Genomic DNA, 19,647 nt, shown 5'->3' on the forward strand with positions numbered 1-19,647 from the left:
TGCTGCACATGTACAGGAGCTGACACTGAGACACACACGGGCCGTGCAGTACCAGACGGGAGTGAATCGTTCCCTTTTACCCGTTGTGTGTACTGTACATGTACAGGAGCTGACACTGAGACACACACGGGCCGTGCAGTACCAGACGGGGGTGAATCGTTCCCTTTTACCCGCTGTGTGTACTGTCCATGTACAGGAGCTGACACTGAGACACACACACGGGCCGTACAGTACCAGACGGGAGTGAATCATTCCCTTTTACCCGCTGTGTCTGCTGTGCATGTACAGGAGCTGACACTGAGACACACACGGGCCGTACAGTACCAGACGGGAGTGAATCGTTCCCTTTTACCCGCTGTGTGCACTGTACATGTACAGGAGCTGACACTGAGACACACACGGGCCGTACAGTACCAGACGGGAGTGAATCGTTCCCTTTTACCCGCTGTGTGTGCTGTACATGTACATGAGCTGACACTGAGACACACACGGGCCGTACAGTACCAGGCGGGAGTGAATCGTTCCCTTTTACCCGCTGTGTGTGCTGTACATGTACAGTAGCTGACACTGAGACACACATGGGCCGTACAGTACCAGACGGGAGCGAATTGTTCCCTTTTACCCGCTGTGTGTGCTGTGCATGTACAGGAGCTGACACTGAGACACACACGGGCCGTGCAGTACCAGACGGGAGCGAATTGTTCCCTTTTAACCGCTGTGTGTGCTGTACATGTACAGGAGCTGACACTGAGACACACATGGGCCATACAGTACCAGACGGGAGTGAATCGTTCCCTTTTACCCGCTGTGTGTGCTGTACATGTACATGAGCTGACACAGACACACACACGGGCCGTACAGTCCCAGACAGGAGTGAATTGTTCCCTTTTACCCGCTGTGTGTGCTGTACATGTACAGGAGCTGACACTGAGACACACACACGGGCCGTACAGTACCAGACGGGAGTGAATTGTTCCCTTTTACCCGCTGTGTGTGCTGTACATGTACAGGAGCTGACACTGAGACACACACGGGCCGTGCAGTCCCAGACGGGAGTGAATCGTTCCATTTTACCCACTGTGTGTACTGTACATGTACAGGAGCTGACACTGAGACACACACACGGGCCGTACAGTACCAGACAGGAGTGAATCGTTCCCTTTTACCCGCTGTGTGTACTGTACATGTACGGGAGCTGACACTGAGACACACACGGGCCGTGCATCACCAGACGGGAGTGAATCGTTCCCTTTTACCCGCTGTGTGTACTGTACATGTACAGGAGCTGACACTGAGACACACACGGGCCGTGCAGTACCAGACGGGGGTGAATCGTTCCCTTTTACCCGCTGTGTGTGCTGTCCATGTACAGGAGCTGACACTGAGACACACACACGGGCCGTGCAGTACCAGACGGGAGTGAATCATTCCCTTTTACCCGCTGTGTGTGCTGTACATGTACAGGAGCTGACACTGAGACACACACACGGGCCGTACAGTACCAGACGGGAGCGAATTGTTCCCTTTTACCCGCTGTGTGTGCTGTACATGTACAGGAGCTGACACTGAGACACACACACGGGCCGTGCAGTACCAGACGGGAGTGAATCGTTCCCCTTTTCCCACTGTGTGTACTGTACATGTACAGGAGCTGACACTGAGACACACACGGGCCGTACAGTACCAGATGGGAGTGAATCGTTCCCTTTTACCCGCTGTCTGTACTGTACATGTACATGAGCTGACACTGAGACACACACACGGGCCGTACAGTACCAGACAGGAGTGAATCGTTCCCTTTTACCTGCTGTGTGTACTGTACATGTACAGGAGCTGACACTGAGACACACACGGGCCGTACAGTACCAGACGGGAGTGAATCGTTCCCTTTTACCCGCTGTGTGTGCTGTACATGTACAGGAGCTGACACTGAGAAACACACGGGCCGTGCAGTACCAGACGGGAGCGAATTGTTCCCTTTTAACCGCTGTGTGTGCTGTACATGTACAGGAGCTGACACTGAGACACACACGGGCCGTACAGTACCAGACGGGAGTGAATCGTTCCCTTTTACCCGCTGTGTGTACTGTACATGTACAGGAGCTGACACTGAGACACACACGGGCCGTACAGTACCAGACGGGAGTGAATTGTTCCCTTTTACCCGCTGTGTGCTGTCCATGTACAGGAGCTGACACTGAGACACACATGGGCCGTACAGTACCAGACGGGAGTGAATCGTTCCCTTTTACCCGCTGTGTGTGCTGTACATGTACAGGAGCTGACAGTGAGACACACACGGGCCGTGCAGTACCAGATGTGAGTGAATCGTTCCCTTTTACCCGCTGTGTGTACTGTACATGTACAGGAGCTGACACTGAGACACACACACGGGCCGTACAGTACCAGACGGGAGTGAATCGTTCCCTTTTACCCGCTGTGTGTACTGTACATGTACAGGAGCTGACACTGAGACACACACGGGCTGTACAGTACCAGACGGGAGTGAATCGTTCCATTTTACCCGCTGTGTGTGCTGTATATGTACAGGAGCTGACACTGAGACACACACACGGGCCGTACAGTCCCAGACGGGAGTGAATCGTTCCCTTCTACCCGCTGTGTGCTGTACATGTACAGGAGCTGAAACTGAGACACACACGGGCCGTACAGTACCAGGCGGGAGTGAATCGTTCCCTTTTACCCGCTGTGTGCTGTCCATGTACAGGAGCTGACACTGAGACACACACACGGGCCGTACAGTCCCAGACGGGAGTGAATCGTTCCCTTCTACCCGCTGTGTACTGTACATGTACAGGAGCTGACACTGAGACACACACGGGCCGTACAGTACCAGACAGGAGTGAATCGTTCCCCTTTACCCGCTGTGTGCACTGTACATGTACAGGAGCTGACACTGAGACACACACGGGCCGTACAGTACCAGACGGGAGTGAATCGTTCCCTTTTACCCGCTGTGTGTACTGTACATGTACAGGAGCTGACACTGAGACACACACGGGCCGTACAGTACCAGACGGGAGTGAATCGTTCCCTTTTACCCGCTGTGTGTGCTGTACATGTACATGAGCTGACACTGAGACACACACACGGGCTGTACAGTACCAGACGGGAGTGAATCGTTCCCCTTTTCCCACTGTGAGTACTGTACATGTACAGGAGCTGACACTGAGACACACACACGGGCCGTACAGTACCAGACGGGAGTGAATCGTTCCCCTTTACCCGCTGTGAGTACTGTACATGTACAGGAGCTGACACTGAGACACACACGGGCCGTACAGTACCAGACGGGAGCGAATTGTTCCCTTTTACCCGCTGTGTGTGCTGTGCATGTACAGGAGCTGACACTGAGACACACACGGGCCGTACAGTACCAGACGGGAGTGAATCGTTCCCTTTTACCCGCTGTGTGTGCTGTACATGTACATGAGCTGACACAGACACACACACGGGCCGTACAGTCCCAGACGGGAGTGAATTGTTCCCTTTTACCCTCTGTGTGCGCTGTACATGTACAGGAGCTGAAACTGAGACACACACGGGCCGTACAGTACCAGGCGGGAGTGAATCGTTCCCTTTTACCCGCTGTGTGCTGTACATGTACAGGAGCTGAAACTGAGACACACACGGGCCGTACAGTACCAGGCGGGAGTGAATCGTTCCCTTTTACCCGCTGTGTGCTGTCCATGTACAGGAGCTGACACAGAGACACACACACGGGCCGTACAGTCCCAGACGGGAGTGAATCGTTCCCTTCTACCCGCTGTGTACTGTACATGTACAGGAGCTGACACTGAGACACACACGGGCCGTACAGTACCAGACAGGAGTGAATCGTTCCCTTTTACCCGCTGTGTGCACTGTACATGTACAGGAGCTGACACTGAGACACACACGGGCCGTACAGTACCAGACGGGAGTGAATCGTTCCCTTTTACCCGCTGTGTGTGCTGTACATGTACATGAGCTGACACTGAGACACACACGGGCCGTACAGTACCAGGCGGGAGTGAATCGTTCCCTTTTACCCGCTGTGTGTGCTGTACATGTACAGTAGCTGACACTGAGACACACACGGGCCGTACAGTACCAGACGGGAGCGAATTGTTCCCTTTTACCCGCTGTGTGTGCTGTGCATGTACAGGAGCTGACACTGAGACACACACGGGCCGTGCAGTACCAGACGGGAGCGAATTGTTCCCTTTTAACCGCTGTGTGTGCTGTACATGTACAGGAGCTGACACTGAGACACACACGGGCCATACAGTACCAGACGGGAGTGAATCGTTCCCTTTTACCCGCTGTGTGTGCTGTACATGTACATGAGCTGACACAGACACACACGGGCCGTACAGTCCCAGACAGGAGTGAATTGTTCCCTTTTACCCGCTGTGTGTGCTGTACATGTACAGGAGCTGACACTGAGACACACACACGGGCCGTACAGTACCAGACGGGAGTGAATTGTTCCCTTTTACCCGCTGTGTGTGCTGTACATGTACAGGAGCTGACACTGAGACACACACGGGCCGTGCAGTCCCAGACGGGAGTGAATCGTTCCATTTTACCCACTGTGTGTACTGTACATGTACAGGAGCTGACACTGAGACACACACACGGGCCGTACAGTACCAGACAGGAGTGAATCGTTCCCTTTTACCCGCTGTGTGTACTGTACATGTACAGGAGCTGACACTGAGACACACACGGGCCGTGCATCACCAGACGGGAGTGAATCGTTCCCTTTTACCCGCTGTGTGTACTGTACATGTACAGGAGCTGACACTGAGACACACACGGGCCGTGCAGTACCAGACGGAGGTGAATCGTTCCCTTTTACCCGCTGTGTGTACTGTCCATGTACAGGAGCTGACACTGAGACACACACACGGGCCGTACAGTACCAGACGGGAGTGAATCGTTCCCTTTTACCCGCTGTGTGTGCTGTACATGTACAGGAGCTGACACTGAGACACACACACGGGCCGTACAGTACCAGACGGGAGTGAATTGTTCCCTTTTACCCGCTGTGTGTGCTGTGCATGTACAGGAGCTGACACTGAGACACACACGGGCCGTACAGTACCAGACGGGAGTGAATCGTTCCCTTTTACCCGGTGTGTGTGCTGTACATGTACATGAGCTGACACAGACACACACACGGGCCGTACAGTCCCAGACGGGAGTGAATTGTTCCCTTTTACCCTCTGTGTGCGCTGTACATGTACAGGAGCTGAAACTGAGACACACACGGGCCGTACAGTACCAGGCGGGAGTGAATCGTTCCCTTTTACCCGCTGTGTGCTGTACATGTACAGGAGCTGAAACTGAGACACACACGGGCCGTACAGTACCAGGCGGGAGTGAATCGTTCCCTTTTACCCGCTGTGTGCTGTCCATGTACAGGAGCTGACACAGAGACACACACACGGGCCGTACAGTCCCAGACGGGAGTGAATCGTTCCCTTCTACCCGCTGTGTACTGTACATGTACAGGAGCTGACACTGAGACACACACGGGCCGTACAGTACCAGACAGGAGTGAATCGTTCCCTTTTAGCCGCTGTGTGCACTGTACATGTACAGGAGCTGACACTGAGACACACACGGGCCGTACAGTACCAGACGGGAGTGAATCGTTCCCTTTTACCCGCTGTGTGTGCTGTACATGTACATGAGCTGACACTGAGACACACACGGGCCGTACAGTACCAGGCGGGAGTGAATCGTTCCCTTTTACCCGCTGTGTGTGCTGTACATGTACAGTAGCTGACACTGAGACACACACGGGCCGTACAGTACCAGACGGGAGCGAATTGTTCCCTTTTACCCGCTGTGTGTGCTGTGCATGTACAGGAGCTGACACTGAGACACACACGGGCCGTGCAGTACCAGACGGGAGCGAATTGTTCCCTTTTAACCGCTGTGTGTGCTGTACATGTACAGGAGCTGACACTGAGACACACACGGGCCATACAGTACCAGACGGGAGTGAATCGTTCCCTTTTACCCGCTGTGTGTGCTGTACATGTACATGAGCTGACACAGACACACACACGGGCCGTACAGTCCCAGACAGGAGTGAATTGTTCCCTTTTACCCGCTGTGTGTGCTGTACATGTACAGGAGCTGACACTGAGACACACACACGGGCCGTACAGTACCAGACGGGAGTGAATTGTTCCCTTTTACCCGCTGTGTGTGCTGTACATGTACAGGAGCTGACACTGAGACACACACGGGCCGTGCAGTCCCAGACGGGAGTGAATCGTTCCATTTTACCCACTGTGTGTACTGTACATGTACAGGAGCTGACACTGAGACACACACACGGGCCGTACAGTACCAGACAGGAGTGAATCGTTCCCTTTTACCCGCTGTGTGTACTGTACATGTACAGGAGCTGACACTGAGACACACACGGGCCGTGCATCACTAGACGGGAGTGAATCGTTCCCTTTTACCCGCTGTGTGTACTGTACATGTACAGGAGCTGACACTGAGACACACACGGGCCGTGCAGTACCAGACGGGGGTGAATCGTTCCCTTTTACCCGCTGTGTGTACTGTCCATGTACAGGAGCTGACACTGAGACACACACACGGGCCGTACAGTACCAGACGGGAGTGAATCGTTCCCTTTTACCCGCTGTGTGTGCTGTACATGTACAGGAGCTGACACTGAGACACACACACGGGCCGTACAGTCCCAGACGGGAGTGAATCGTTCCCTTTGACCCGCTGTGTGTACTGTACATGTACAGGAGCTGACACTGAGACACACACGGGCTGTACAGTACCAGACGGGAGTGAATCGTACCCTTTTACCCGCTGTGTGTACTGTACATGTACAGGAGCTGACACTGAGACACACACGGGCCGTACAGTACCAGACGGGAGTGAATCGTTCCCTTTTACCCGCTGTGTACTGTACATGTACAGGAGCTGACACTGAGACACACACGAGCCGTACAGTACCAGACGACAGTGAATCGTTCCCTTTTACCTGCTGTGTGTGCTGTACATGTACAGGAGCTGACACTGAGACACACACACGGGCCGTACAGTACCAGACGGGAGTGAATCGTTCCCTTTTACCTGCTGTGTGTACTGTACAGGTACAGGAGCTGACACTGAGACACACACAGGCTGTACAGTCCCAGACGGGAGTGAATCGTTCCCTTTTACCCACTGTGTGTACTGTACATGTACAGGAGCTGACACTGAGACACACACACGGGCCGTGCAGTACCAGACGGGAGTGAATCATCCCCTTTTACCCGCTGTGTGTACTGTACATGTACAGGAGCTGACACTGAGACACACACAGGCCGTACAGTACCAGACTGGAGTGAATCGTTCCCTTTTACCTGCTGTGTGTACTGTACATTTACAGGAGCTGCCACTGAGACACACACGGGCCGTACAGTACCAGACGGCAGTGAATCGTTCCCTTTTACCCGCTGTGTGTACTGTACATGTACAGGAGCTGACACTGAGACACACACGGGCCGTACAGTACCAGACGGGAGTGAATCGTTCCCTTTTACCCGCTGTGAGTACTGTACATGTACAGGAGCTGACACTGAGACACACACGGGCCGTACAGTACCAGACGGGAGTGAATCGTTCCCTTTTACCCGCTGTGTGTACTGTACATGTACAGGAGCTGACACTGAGACACACACGGGCCGTACAGTACCAGACGGGAGTGAATCGTTCCCTTTTACCCGCTGTGTGTACTGTACATGTACAGGAGCTGACACTGAGACACACACGGGCCGTACAGTCCCAGACGGGAGTGAATCGTTCCCTTTTACCCGCTGTGTGTACTGTACATGTACATGAGCTGACACTGAGACACACACGGGCCATACAGTACCAGACGGGAGTGAATCGTTCCCTTTTACCTGCTGTGTGTACTGTACATGTACAGGAGCTGCCACTGAGACACACACGGGCCGTACAGTACCAGACGGCAGTGAATCGTTCCCTTTTACCCGCTGTGTGTACTGTACATGTACAGGAGCTGACACTGAGACACACACGGGCCGTACAGTACCAGACGGGAGTGAATCGTTCACTTTTACCCGCTGTGAGTACTGTACATGTACAGGAGCTGACACTGAGACACACACGGGCCGTACAGTACCAGACGGGAGTGAATCGTTCCCTTTTACCCGCTGTGTACTGTACATGTACAGGAGCTGACACTGAGACACACACGGGCCGTACAGTACCAGACGGGAGTGAATCGTTCCCTTTTACCCGCTGTGTGTACTGTACATGTACAGGAGCTGACACTGAGACACACACGGGCCGTACAGTCCCAGACGGGAGTGAATCGTTCCCTTTTACCTGCTGTGTGTACTGTACATGTACATGAGCTGACACTGAGACACACACGGGCCGTGCAGTACCAGACGGCAGTTCCCTTCAACCGCTGTTTACTTAGAGTTGCTGGAGGTCACCCAGTACCTGATTGAACTTCACACCGTGTTTTGTGAAATTGCAAATGGCTTTGCCCCTCCCTAACCCCGGAATGATTTTCACCATGCAGTTAACCAAATTGCAGCCAGTCACCAGTTGAACCAACAATAGCCTTTCTGATGTCTATTAAAATACTGAAACCTCACTGCTGTTGCAAACTGCCTCCGGGCAACCATGTGCAAATTCCAAAAACCAGAACACAGGAACAGGAGTTGGCCATTCAGCCCCTCGGGCCTGCTCCGTCATTCGATGAGATCACGGCTGATCTGCGACCCAACTCCATCTACCCTCCTTTGGCCCATCTCCCTTAATACCTTTGGTTTAGAAATATCTAACCACCTCAGATTTAAAATTAACAACTGACCCAGCACCAATTGCCATTTGCGGAAGAGAGTTCCAAACTTCTCCCACCCTTTGTGTGTAGAAGTGTTTCCTAACTTCACTCCTGAAAGGTCTGGCTCTAATTTTTAGACTCTGCCCCCTAGTCCTAGACTCCCCAACCAGCGGGAATAGTTTCTCTCTCTCTACCCTATCTGTTCCCCTTAAAATCTTGAAAGCTTCGATCAAATCGCCCCTTTAACCTTCTAAATTCCGGGGAATACAACCCTAGTTTGTGTAATCTCTCCTCGTAACTTAACCCTTGGAGTCCAGGTATCATTCTGGTAAACCTACGCTGCACTCTCTCCAGGGCCAATCTATCCTTCCTAAGGTGTGGGGCCCAGAACTGCTCCCAGTGCTCCAGGTGTGGTCTAACCAGGGCTTTGTACAGCTGCAGCATAACTTCTACCCCCTTGGATTCCAGTCCTCTCGATATAAAGGCCAGCGTTCCGTTAGCCTTTCTGATTATTTTCTGTACCTGTTCGTGACATTTTAATGATCTATGGGGGAAAAATTCGGTTGCTTTGTGCCCCCCGTTAGCACCCAAAGAGGGCGCTAATGGGGCGCAAAGCAACTAGCGCCCGGGCGCGGCGATGTTTGCGCCGCTCGCGAAATTAACTAGACATTTTGCGGCGGTGCTAAACACTACCGCCACGATCTCCTGCGCCGGCAGATCGTGACGTCAGTCGAGTGCGCAACGCCCCGGTAGCGGATATTGAGTGGCGCCCCCTGCCTTACCGCCTGCCACTAGCAACGACAGGTTGAGGGGAGCGTTTTGCAGTCGGGAAGGGACTGGGGGAGCGCTATTTAAAGGCGACCGCTTCCTGCCTTTTTTTGTCGGCAACATTTTTGCACCACGCATTCTGCGAGAGAGAGAGAGACTTCTGGAGAGATTCAACGCTGTGTGAAGGAGTTTTGGGGACTGAGCAGCACTTTGCAGGTTCATTTTGATTTGACCTTCCTGGCATCGATTTAGAAGAGACTGTGGGGGCTGCACTCTGAGCTCTTTCCCTGGGCCTCTCCATTGTTCTTTCCAGCAGATTTGATGTACAGGTCTCTCCAGGCCGAGATTCAAGGCTGCAATGAGCAGGGTGTGGATGGAGAGCAAGATCGACCCTCCCCTTTAAGAACTGGCCAGCGCCAGTGTGTCTGTGTTCCATTGCTGACTGACATCACATGAGCTTCGCCAGCGCTCTGAGGTAGCGCCTCGCTCCTCGGCGTTAGCGCCTTGAGAGTCGTGTAGCGCCTGATTTAGCGCTCCAATCACCTCCAGGGGTGATAGAAGCCAAGTTTGCAGTCGGAGGCGATAATTAGCGGCAGGCGCTAAACTTTGCGCACGGCCGATAATTGCGCCCCAAATGGGCCGATACCGAATTTCTCCCCCTATGTACCTGGACCCCTCGAGTCTCTTTGGACATCCACTGTTTTGAGCGTTTCACCATTTAGAAAGTTCCCTGTTGTATCCTTTTTAGGTCCAAGTGGATGACCTCACATTTGCCTTACATTGAAATCCATTTGCCACAGTTTTGCCCATTCACTTAATCTGTCAATGTCCCTTTGTAATTTTATGCTTCCGTCTACGCTGCCTACAATGCCACCCCTGGAGTGTTTGCGAGGAATGCGAACAGATGTTTTCGTCCGCCAGAAACAGCTGCGCTCCGCGCTAAGTTTGCAGACGACACAAAGCTGGGTGGGCGTGTGTGCTGTGAGGAGGGCCCCAGCGGGAATGGTGCGTGGGAGGGAGGCGGCGGGGGGGCGCTGCGGGGAGGTGGGTGGGGGGGGCTACACTTAGACCGCGTGCACTTGAGGTCCTTCTGCTCCTGCTTGGCGCCATTTCACCACGGCCGGGCGCCAAGTAGGTCGAGGTGGGGGAGGGAAGGGGCCGACTTTAGGTTCAAAAGTCGCGGCCTGACGATGTCAGGGTGGGGAGGCTGGAGAAAAATGACGTTTGAGCAAACATCGTTTGGGCCTGGAGGAGCAGGAATGCACACCTCCCAGTAGGTTCCCCCCACCTCTACACTCACTGGAATTTACACAGGATTACATCGGATATACGGCACAGAAACAGGCCATTCGGCCCAACCAGTCCGTGCCGGCGTTTATGCTCCACTCGAGCCTCCTCCCGTCGTTCCTCGTCTAAATCTATCAGAATAACCCTCTATTCCCTTCTCCCTCATATGTTTGTCCAGCCTCCCCTTAAATGCATCTGTACTATTCGCCTCAACCACTCCCTGTGGTAGCGAGTTCCACATTCTCACCACTCTCTGGGTAAAGAGGTTTCTCCTGAATTTCCCATTGGATTTCTTGGTGTCTCTCTTATATTGATGGCCTCTAGTTATGCTCTTCCCCACAAGTGGAAACATTCTCTCTGTATCCACTCGATCAAAACTTTTCATCATTTTAAAGACCTCTATTAGGTCACCCCTCAGCCTTCTTATTTCAGGAGAAAAGAGACCCAGCCTGTTCATCCTTTCCTGATAGGTATACCCTCACATTTCTGGTATCATCCTTGTAAATCTTCTCTGCACCCTCTCCAGTGCCTCTATATCTTTTTATAATATGGCGACCAGGACTGTACGCAGTGCTCCAAGTGTGGTCTAACCGAGGTTCGATACAGGTTTAGCATAACTTCCCTACTTTTCATATATACATATATCTTCTATGTTTCTATGTTTCAATTCTATCCCTCTAGAAATAATCCCTAGTGCTTGGTTTGCTTTTTTTATGGCCTTGCTAACCTGTGTCACAACTTTTAGTGATTTGTGTATTTGTACTCCGAGATCCCTTTGTTCCTTTTAGAAGAATGAGAGGTGATCTCATTGAAACACACAATATTCTGAGGGGGATTGACAGGGTAGATGCTGAGAGGCTGTTTCCCCCTGGCTGGAGAGTCTAGAACCAGGGGTCACAGTCTCAGGATAAGGGGTCGGCCATTGAGGACTGAGATGAGGAGGAATTTCTTCACTCAGAGGGCGGTGAATCTTTGGAATTCTCTGCCCCAGAGGGCTGTGGAGGCTCAGTCGTTGAGGATATTCAAGGCTGAGATCAAGAGATTTTTTTTAGAAACATAGAAGATAGGAGCAGGAGTAGGCCATTCGGCCCCTCGAGCCTGCTCCGCCATTTAATGAGATCATGGCTGATCATCCAAATTCAGTACCCTGTCCCTGCCTTCTCCCCATATCCCTTGATCCCTTTAGCCTTAAGAAATATAGGGAGATAAATTCAGTTGTCTGCGCCTCCCGTTAACGCCTTAAAAGGGCGCTAATGGGGCGCAAAGCCACTAGCGCCCAGGCGCGGCGATGTTTGCGCCGCTCGCGAAATTAACTAGACATTTTACGGCGGCGCTAAACACTACCGCCATGATCTCCTGCGCCGGCAGATCGTGACATCAGTCGAGTGCGCAACGCCCCGGTAGCGCCCCGGACCGGATATTGAGTGGCGCCCCCTGCCTTACCGCCTGCCGCTAGCAACGACAGGTTGAGGGGAGCGTTTTGCAGTCGGGAAGGGACTGGGGGAGCGCTATTTAAAGGCGACCGCTTCCTGCCTTTTTTTGTCGGTGACATTTTTGCACCACACATTCTGAGAGAGAGAGAGAGACTTCTGGAGAGATTCAACGCTGTGTGTAGGAGTTTTGGGGACTGAGCAGCACTTTGCAGGTTCATTTTGATTTGCCCTTCCTTGTATCGATTTAGAAGAGACTGTGGGGGCTGCACTCTGAGCTCTTTCCCTGGGCCTCTCCATTGTTCTTTCCAGCAGATTTGATGTCCAGGTCTCTCCAGGCCGAGATTCAAGGCTGCAATGAGCAGGATGTGGATGGAGAGCAAGATCGACCCTCCCCTTTAAGATAAAAACAGAAAAATGCTGGAGAAACTCAGCAGGTCAAGCAGCATCTGTGAAGAGAGAAACAGAGTTAATGTTTCAGGTCGATGACCTTTCGTCAGAACTCCCCTTTAAGAATTGGCCAGCGCCAGTGTGTCTGTGTTCCATTGCTGACTGACATCACATGAGCTTCGCCAGTGCTCTGAGGTAGCGCCTCGCTCCTCGGCCTTTGCGCCTTAAGACAGGTGTGAAGCGCCTGATTTAGTGCTCCAATCACCTCCAGGGGCGATAAAATCAAGGTTGCTGTCAGAGGCGATAATTAGCGCCAGGCGCTAAACTTTGCGCACGGCCGATAATGGCGCCCCAAATGGGGCGATACTGAATTTTTTCCCCATACTTCTGTAAGTACCCTAGGATGTAGATTATCAGGCCCTGGGGATTCATCGGCCTTCAATCCCGTCAATTTCCCTAACACCATTTCCCTACAAATACTGATTTCATTCAATTCCTCCCTCTCATCAGACCCTATGTTCCCCGACATCTCTGGAAGGTTATTTGTGTCCTCCTTTGTGAAGACAGAACCAAAATATGTATTTAATTGGTCTGCCATTTCTTTGTTCCCCATTATAAATTCCCCTGATTCTGACTGCAAGGGACCTACGCTTGACTTCACCAATCTTTTTCTCTTCACATATCTATAGAAGCTTTTACAGTCAGTTTTTATGTTCCCTGCAAGCTTACTCTCATATTCTATTTACCCCCCTCTTAATTAATCCCTTTGTCCTCCTTTGCTGAATCCTAAACTGCTCCCAATCCTCAGGTGTGCTGCTTTTTCTGGCCAATTTATATGTCCTCTCCTTGGGTCTTATGCTATCCCTAATTTCCCTTGTCAGCCACGGTTGAGTCACCTTTTTTGTTTTATTTTTATGCCAAACAGGGATGAACAAATTCTGTAGTTCATCCATGCGATCTTTGAATGTTTGCCATTGCCTATCCACCGTCAACCCTTTAAGTAACATTCCCCAATCCATCCTAGCCAACTCGCGCCTCATACCATCGTAGTTTCCCTTATTTAAATTCAGGACCCTAGTCTCTGAGTCAACTACTTCACTCTCCATCTTAATGAAGAATTCTATCATATTATGATCGCTCCTCCCCAAGGCGCCTCGCACAACAAGATTGCTAATTAATCCTTTCTCATTACATAATACCCAGTCTAAGATGGCCTGATCTCTAGTTGGTTCTTCGACATATTTGTCCAGGAAACCATCCTGTATACACTCTAGGAATTCCTCCTCCACAGTATTGTTACTAATTTGGTTAGCCCAATCTATATGTAGATTAAAGTCACCCATGATAACTGCTGTGCCCTTATTACACACATCTCTAATTTCCCATTTAATGCCATCCCCAACCTCAGCATTACTGTTTGGGGTCTGTATACAACTCCCACTAATGTTTTCTGCCCCTTGGTATTTCTCAGCTCTACCCATACAGATTCCATATCATCAGAGCTAATATCCTTCCTTACTGTTGTGTTAATCTCCTCTTTAACCAGCAATGCTACCTCACCTCCTTTTTTGTTTTGCCTGTCCTTCCTAAATATTGAATACCCCTGGATGTTGAATTCCCAGCCTTGGTCACCCTGGAGCCATGTCTCCGTAACTCCAATTACATCATATCTGTTTACATCTATTTGCGCAGCTAATTCATCCACCTTATTACGAATGCTCCTTGCATTAAGACACAAAGCCTTCAGGCTTGTTTTTTTTAACACTCTTAGTCCTTTCAGAATTATTATCTAATGTAGCCCTGTTTGATTTACACCCTTGATTTCTCTGCCTTCCACTTTTGCTTTTCTCCTTCCTGTCTTTTGTTTCTATCCTTGCTTCCCTTTCCTCTGTCTCCCTGCACAGGTTCCCAACCCCCTGCCATTTTAGTTTAAACCCTCACCAACAGCACTAGCAAACACTTCCCCTAGGACATCGGTCCTGGTCCCACCCAGGTGCAAACCGTCCAGTTTGTACTGGTCCCACCTCCCCCAGAACCGGTTCCAATGTCCCAGGAATTTGAATCCCTCCCCCTTGCACCATTCCTCCAGCCATGTATTCATCTGAAATATCCTTCTATTTCTACTCTGACTCGCACGTGGCACTGGTAGCAATCCTGATATTACTACCTTTGAGGTCCTATTTTTAAATTTACCTCCTAACTCCCTATATTCAGCTTTTAGGACCTCATCCCATTTTTTACCTATATCGTCGGTACCTATATGCACCACGACATCTGGCTGTTCACCCTCCCCCCCAGAATGCCCTGAAGCCGCTCCGAGACATCCTTGACCCTTGCACCAGGGAGGCAACATACCATCCTGGAATCTCGTTTGCGGCCGCAGAAACGCCTATTCCCCTTACAATAGAATCCCCTATCACTATAGCTCTCCCACTCTTTTTCCTCCTGTCCTGTGCAGCAGAACCACCCATGGTGCCAGGAAGTTGGCTGCTGCTGCCTTCCCCGATAAGCCATCTCCCTCAACAATATCCAAAGTGGTATATCTGTTTGAGAGGGGGATGGCCACAGGGGACCCCTGCACTACCTGCCTGCGCCTACTACACTGCCTGGTGGTCACCCATTCCCTTCCTGCCTGTGCAGCCTTTACCTGCGGTGTGACCAACTCCCTAAACGTGCTATCCACGATGTCCTCAGCATCGCGAATGCTCCAGTATGTATCCATTCGCAGCTCCAGTGCCGCAATGCGGTCTGTCAGTAGCTGCAGCTGGATTCGCTTCCCGCACACATGGTCGTCAGGGACACAGGAAGTGTCCCTGATTTCCCACATAGCACAGGAGGAGCAGGAGGAGATGTTTGGATGCTAGGGGAATCAAGGGATATGGGGATTGGGCGGGAAAGTGGAGTTGCGGTAGAAGATCAACCATGATCTTATTGAATGGCGGAGTAGGCTCGAGGGGCCAAATGGCCGACTCCTGCTCCTAATTCTTATGTATTATGCTTTCTCACCCAGTACCTCGACCAAGTGGCCATTTTCAGACGGTGTAAGCTGGCCAGCTATTTGGCTGTGGGAGCATCACAGCCCAATTGCCAAAACTGGGTGGTGCAATGACCTATCAGCTTTTACTTGGCATGGAGCACACAGCTGTTTGTGGTGTACAAAAGCATCTGCTCACATTCCTCGCAAACACTGAAGGCTGTCTATCGAGCCCCACCCTTCCCAGCAGGCCCACTCGCCCCGTCCAACCCATTTAATCTATGAAAGACTCGCATTTCTCCAGCGTCTTTCACCACCTCAGGACGTCCCAAAGCGCTTCACAGCCAATGAAGTACTTTTTTTGAAGTGTGGTCACTGTTGTAATGTAGGAAACGTGGCAGCCAAATTGCGCACAGCAAGCTCCCACAAACAGCAATGTGATAATGACCAGATATCTGCTTTAGTGATGTTGGTTGAGGGATAAAAATTGGCCCCAGGACACCGGGGAGAACTCCCCCTGCTCTTCTTCCAATAGTGGCCGAGGGATCTTTTACATCCACCCGAGAGGGCAGACGGGGCCTCAGTTTAACGTCTCATCCCACAGTCACTATTGGAAGAAGAGCAGGGGGAGTTCTCCCCGGTGTCCTGGGCCAATGTTTATCCCTCAACCAACATCACTAAAACAGATTGGGCTAAAAATTCAGTTTGGGGCGCCAAGCTCGCCTGGGCGCAGGAATTACCGCTGCGCGCGGAGCCACTTGCGCCGTCGGGATATTCAGTTTCAGCGCCCCCAAGTGGAAGCCGGCCGCTAAACAAGGCTTTCGGCGCCCCGCTTGGGGCGCTGAAACTGAATATCGGCGCGCAAAGTGCCGCAGCGCCACCCGCTGTGGCACGGCACGCTGCGGTACTGCAGGCCTTCCTCCCACTGTTAAGGGGGAGGTGCCTGCAACAGCACGATCCACGCTCGCGAGTGCCGGCAAATGAGCCCGGCACCAAGGAGAAGTGCCGGGCTCTCGGGAAACAGCCGGCAATGCCGCGGGGGGGGGGGGGGGGGGGTGTAGGAGGCCGGGGACGGAGGTGCGGGCAGGCAGCCGCCGAAAAAGCACCCCCACCTTAACTCGCGCCACTACCGCCACAGGTTGGCCCCTGTGTACCGGTCGCTGTTTGCGGCCGGCGTGGAAGAGGCGGCGGCGACCTAATATGGTGTTCGGGGCAGTAGCGGGGCGTTGCGCACACCTATGACGTCATCGGTGGCGGCGCAGCGCTACAGGCTAACGCCGCCATTAGCGCCCCGCTAAATATCGCGGTGGTTGTGGCCAGTGGCGCTAAAGCCTCTGAGTGGCCTCTTTGGGCGCAAACTGGTGGCGCAAGCAACTGAATTTCTAGGCCATTATCTGGTCATTATCACATTGCAGTTTGTGGGAGCTTGCTGTGCGCAAATTGGCTGCCGCGTTTCCTACATTACAACAGTGACCACACTTCAAAAAGTACTTGATTGGTTGTAAAGCGCTTTGGGACGTCCTGAGGTGGTGAAAGGCGCTGGAGAAATTCGAGTCCTTCATAGGTTAAGTGGGTTGGACGGCGAGTGGGCCTGCTGGGAGGGGTTGGGTTCGATAGACAGCCTTCAGTAAAGTTGAAGGGGGAGAAATTCGGTGGAGCCGCAAACGGGGCGCCAAGCTCGCCTGGTCGCCAGAATTAGCGCTGCGATCGGAGCAGTTGCGACCGCCGGAAATTCAGCTTGAGCGCCCCAAGAGGGACACGGGGCGAGGCTCGAGGCGCTCCCCGTCCCTCTTAGGGCGCTGAAACTGAATATCGCAGCGCAACGTGCCGCAGCGCCACACGCTGCGGCACGGCGCGCTGCGGTACTGCGGGCCTTCCTCCCATTCTTAAGGGGGAGGGGCCTGCACCAGCGTGATCGGAGATCGCGAATGCCGGCAAAAGAGCCCGGCACCGAGGAGAAGTGCCGGGCTCTCGGAAAACAGCCGGCACTGCCCGGGGGGGAGATCAGGAGGCCGGGGACGGAGGTGCTGGCAGGCGGCCGCCGGAAAAAAACGGCCGCCCCGCACCTCCACCTTAATTTGCGCCACTGCCGCCACAGGTAGGCCCCGTGAACCGGGCAGGATTTGCGAACGGCGCTACAGAGGCGGGCGCTGCCAAACATCGAGATCGGGGCGGTAGCGGGGCGCTGCGCACACCGATGACGTCATCAGTGCCGGCGCAGCGCAACAGGCTAACGCCGCCATTAGCGCCCCAGCTAAATTTCGCGGGAGGTGTGGCCAGTGGCGCTAAAGCCACTGAATGCCCTCTTTAGGCGCTAACTGGTGGCGCAGCCCACTTGTTTTGCGAGGAATGTGAACCGATGTTTTTGTTCTCCACAAACAGCTGTGTGCTCCACGCTCAGTAAAAGGTGAAAGGTCATTGCACCGCCCTGTTTTTGGCAATTGGGCTGCGATTGGGAGAGAATTAAAGTGACCTCGTTACTCTTGCTGAGGTGCAGTTCCACAGGCCGCATCTTCAGAACCCGGACACCACATTCAACCATTGAGGGCATCACCTGACTGATCTTCCCTCCCGGAGTCGCTGCGGCCAACTGTGGTTCTCCTGCGGCGAGCTCAGGCTGGAGTCAGCCAGCTCAGTGCTGGGATTGGGATCGATACTGGGAATTTCCTGGCCTGTGTGGCTCACCCGCATTATTGGGCGGGGGTGGGCCGCATCTACCCGCTGATCCGCAAGGGGAGAAGCTCTGCCAACTCGCGTGGCCATCCGACCTAGTCCTAAGTCCCTATCTGCATCACAGTTCATTCCGTGGGATCGTTTAGGGGCCTGTCTTCATGAAATGGCTGCCACAGTCTCCAAAATGGCTGCCACAGTCTCTAAAATGGCTGCTACTGTCTCTAAAATGGCCGCCACAGTTTCTAAAATGGCTGTCATGGTCTCTAAAATGGCTGCCACGCTCTCTAAAATGGCTGTCATGGTCTCTAAAATGGCTGCCATGGTTTCTACAATGGCTGCCACTGTCTCTAAAATGACTGCCACTGTCTCTAAAATGACAGTCATGGTCTCTAAAATGGCTGCCACTGTCTCTAAAATGGCTGCCACAGTCTCTAAAATGACTGTCATGGTCTTTAAAATGGCTGCCACGGTCTCTAAAATGGCTGCCACGGTCTCTAAAATGGCTGCCACAGTCTCTAAAATGGCTGCCACGTTGGGACTCCCAGGCTGTGGTTCCAGGAGTTACAAAACAAGGCCGCACGCTTCAGCAGAGGAAGACGTAGCGATTGAAAATAGGAATGAGGAGGGTTGAAATTACCCTGCAGTGAAAGCCAATCCGCAATTCTGGCCCTCTTCCAAAATGAAGGCTGCCGAGTGGGCGAGAAAGTCATTTTAAGAATGCCTTTTCTGGGCGTGTGTGGAGTTGTTGGGACAGACGGCAGGTTGTTCTGGTTCCTGGCCTTTTCAACACCACAAGGTGCAGCTGAAGACCGAGGAAACACGGAGGGAGGGAGCGAATTACCTCTGAATAGAGAAACTGCTTAAAAGGAAAACTGCGCCGCAGTCACATCTCAGCGCAGCCTGATGCGCTCTCTTCATCGCCATAAAGGGGTCCGACCCCAACCCTCCTGCGACGCATCGCTCCCGCTGCGATGTTGCATCTGTAAGAATAGGCACACATGGCCGAATAGCCAATGTTATATTAGGCTAGATTATAACAGCCTCTGAGTCAGAAGGTTGTGGGTCCGAGCCCCACCCCAGAGACTCAAGCCCATAATCCAGACTGACACTCCCAGTGCAGTACTGAGGGAGCGCCGCACTGTCGGAGGGGCAGTACTGAGGGAGCGCCGCACTGTCGGAGGGACAGTACCGAGGGAGCGCTGCACTGTTGGAGGGGCGGTACTGAGGGAGCGAGGCACTGTCGGAGGGGCAGTACTGAGGGAGCGCCGCACTGCCGG

This window comes from Somniosus microcephalus, unplaced genomic scaffold, assembly GCF_052327205.1.
Source record: "Somniosus microcephalus isolate GS21.2 unplaced genomic scaffold, FLI_Smic_1.0 unresolved_chr7, whole genome shotgun sequence".
NCBI classification, from domain to species: Eukaryota; Metazoa; Chordata; class Chondrichthyes; order Squaliformes; family Somniosidae; genus Somniosus; species Somniosus microcephalus.